Source organism: Eumetopias jubatus, unplaced genomic scaffold (assembly GCF_037043125.1).
Source record: "Eumetopias jubatus isolate StellerSeaLion01/CBP00866 unplaced genomic scaffold, mEumJub1_p1.0 scaffold_11, whole genome shotgun sequence".
Lineage (NCBI taxonomy): Eukaryota > Metazoa > Chordata > Mammalia > Carnivora > Otariidae > Eumetopias > Eumetopias jubatus.
This window is the reverse complement of record NW_028274817.1, coordinates 90,117,618-90,120,695: the sequence shown is the minus strand read 5'-3', so window position 1 is coordinate 90,120,695 and position 3,078 is coordinate 90,117,618. Positions and strand designations below refer to the sequence as shown.

General features: G+C 38.9%; 1 pseudogene; it reads left to right on the top strand.

The window, feature by feature from the left end:
* The first annotated feature begins 1,013 nt into the window (after nt 1-1,013).
* Nucleotides 1,014-1,316, top strand: LOC114216741 (large ribosomal subunit protein uL16-like; annotated as a pseudogene).
* The last annotated feature ends 1,762 nt before the right edge of the window (nt 1,317-3,078 follow it).

Here is a 3,078-nt window from a genome sequence, read left to right as displayed (position 1 = left end):
CTGCAACACTACTGCATTCTATTGGCAAACCAAATCACAGGGCTAGTCCAGTTTCATGGGATGGGGATACAAACACCACCTTTGATGGGAGAAGTTTCCAAGTCAGGTTGCAAAGAGAATGGATTCAGGGGTGCATGGACAGTTGTGCCATTTTTGTAATCAATCTACCTTGGAATAGGAAGCTTAAAAATTGGAAAGCAGGTATCAGGTTAAGGGAGCTTCTCCTGGGTTGGAAAGAATTAAGGTGTTGTTTGGTAGTGATGAATTGCATCCAGTTGTGTCTTTGTTTTTGTTTTTTCTTTCACAGTGGCATCCTGCAAAATTAAAGATCACAAACTTAACTAGATCAAGAGCCAAAAGTTATACTGGAGTTAGAATCTTGTTTTGGAAAAGAAATCCACTTCTTTAAGTCTAGCCCAAAGCATATAGTGAGATAATCCCTTATCCATGAAAAAAAAAAAAAAACAGTTTTAGGAAGAGCTGAGATTTCATGAAGAAATATACAAAACTTATTTTCAATCTTGATTTGAACCAATCCAACTGGAAGTCCTAATTTCATAAATTTCGGTTTGTATACAAAGCAAAGTTTTGTAGCTTGTAATTATGCAACAAGTGGCGAGATAGAAAAGATACTATCTTTTCTTTGCTCTTGGCGTGTCACTGAAGATCCTGGTGTTGCCATGGGCTGCGCACTGCCCAGTTGTTACCGGTATTGTTAAGAACAAGTCATTCATCCAAAGCCTCACTCCTGCAGAGGTGTCCCTGATGCCAAGATCTGCAACTTTGACCTGGGGTAGAAGAAGGCAAAGGTGGATGAGTGCCCACTATGTGGCCACATGGTGTCAGATGAATAGGAGCTGCTCTCCTCTGAAGCCCTGGAGGCTGTCCGTATTTGTGTCGGCAAGTACAGGGTGAAAAGCTGTGACAAAGATGGTTTTCACTTCTGAGTGGTGGCTCTACCCCTTTCAGTTCATCCTTATCAGCAAAATGTCTTATGTTGGTTCCAGACAGGTATGCAGGGTGCCTTTGGAAAGTCCCAGGGCACAGTGGCCAGGGTCCACATTGGCCAAGTCATCATGTCCATCTGTCCCAAGTTGTAGAACAAAGAGCATGTGACTGAGGTCCTACACAGGGCCAAGTTCAGGTTCCCTGGCTGCCAGAAGATCCACATTTCCAAGAAATGGGGCTTAACTAAGTTTGAAGCAGATGAATTTGAAGACATGGTGGCTGAAAAGTGGCTCTTCCCAGAAGGTTGTGGGGTCAAATACATCCCTAATCATGGCCCCCTGGACAAATGGCAAGCTCTGCACTCATGAGAAACTTGGCACTGCCCCCCCCTTATTCATGGCCACCAGTAAATCCTACTTCCTGTCTAACAGAGAGAGAGAGAGAGACAGAGACAGAGACAGAGACAGAGAGAGAGACTAGCTTCTCAAGAAAACCACATTTCCTTCTTGGGGGGAGGGGGAAGTGACCTTCTATTGCCTCCTGATGGCAAATAACTTAAATTGCAAAGACGAGCCTAAAGACCTATTACCATCATAGGCTTTGTAGCCTGTTTAACTTTGTTTTCAGTATGCGTTTGCCCAATAAATCCTAATTTTGATCAAGGAATAGCCCAGACTCAGTTTTTCCAAATACCACCGGTAGAGATGCAATGAACACTGTTCCAAGAGTACGAGGAATGGAGAAAGTGGGTTTACAGTTGTGGTGTTAATGCTATATGCCCTTGATTTTTCTGCACCCTGATTTCCTCAACTGCTAAATGTGGATGCCTTAAACTTTTCCTGCATAAAGGTTATAAATACAAATGAAATCACATTTAAAAAGTACCGCATGCATTGCTGGGAGATTAAATTGGAATACAGGTAGTTTTGGTGTCAAAAACCTTCGATTTTTGCACACTTCTTGACCCAAGAATTCCACTTTTAGGGAATTATTTTAAGGAAATAATTAGGGATGTATATAAGGCTTTAGCTGCAAGGACACTTATTCCTCTAATTTCATGACAGCAGAAATACTGAAAATCACAAAAATGACCCAAATTAGGGGTTTGGATAAATAAATTACAGTAGATCCATACATTGCAGTGCTAAACAGCAGTGAGAAATGATGATCTGGAGAATTTTTATGAATATATACTGAATAGCTTACATGTCACTAAATGAAAAAGCATGGAGAAAATAATATGTTTAGTGTAATTACATTTTTGAATTAAATATGTGTATAAAAAGACTGAGAGAATACGCTCTAAAATGTTATCAGTGGTATCTATGTTGGAGATAGGAATGGCTTTTATTTTCTTATTTTTGCTTAACACTATTTTCTACATGTATTACTTTTATATAATAACTTTTATTGTTTTTTCCTTATTATAAAGGTTTATGGAATAAAATTTATAAGTGTAAAGCATTTTTTATTCTTACTTCTTGAATCAGGACACTATAATAATGAGAACTCAAATTCAAAAGTCTGCATCTTTAAGAGCTTTGCCAACTGACATTTGTCCTTGTCACAGACAAAACACTTTTCTATTTATGTTTACAGCATTGAAAAATGCACAGTATCCTACAGCACAAGGAGGGAGATTTATAATAAAGCCCTTCATCTCGGTGCATGAGTATACCTGTAAATCATTCAACAGACTCACATTAAGTATAAGCCTCAAAGCAGCAGATGTATCAAACAAACAATAAAATTTGAGTGTGTCTGCACTATCTGCATCTTTGTTTCTCTGTGTAAGCACGAATACCTTGCTAAACTCTCTGCTCCAGAGCCATCTCATTGTTCATTCAACATATATTTACTTTGGGACTATGTATTATCACCTGAGCCTGGTACCATGATTCTGGAAATTAGGTTGCTGGTGGTTCCTTGGAATCAGAGTCGTTGCAAACACTCAACAATGCCCCTAGCAAAGTGTAGGTCCCATATGTAATAACAAATAAGCAAAATACATTAGCTCTGCCCTCAAGAAACTTCTTTTCTGGTTAAGAAGGAAGAAAAGGCATACATTGAATGAGTAAGAAAAAAAAATGCCATTCATCCTTTCTTTCAACAAGATTTATTTGGAACTTA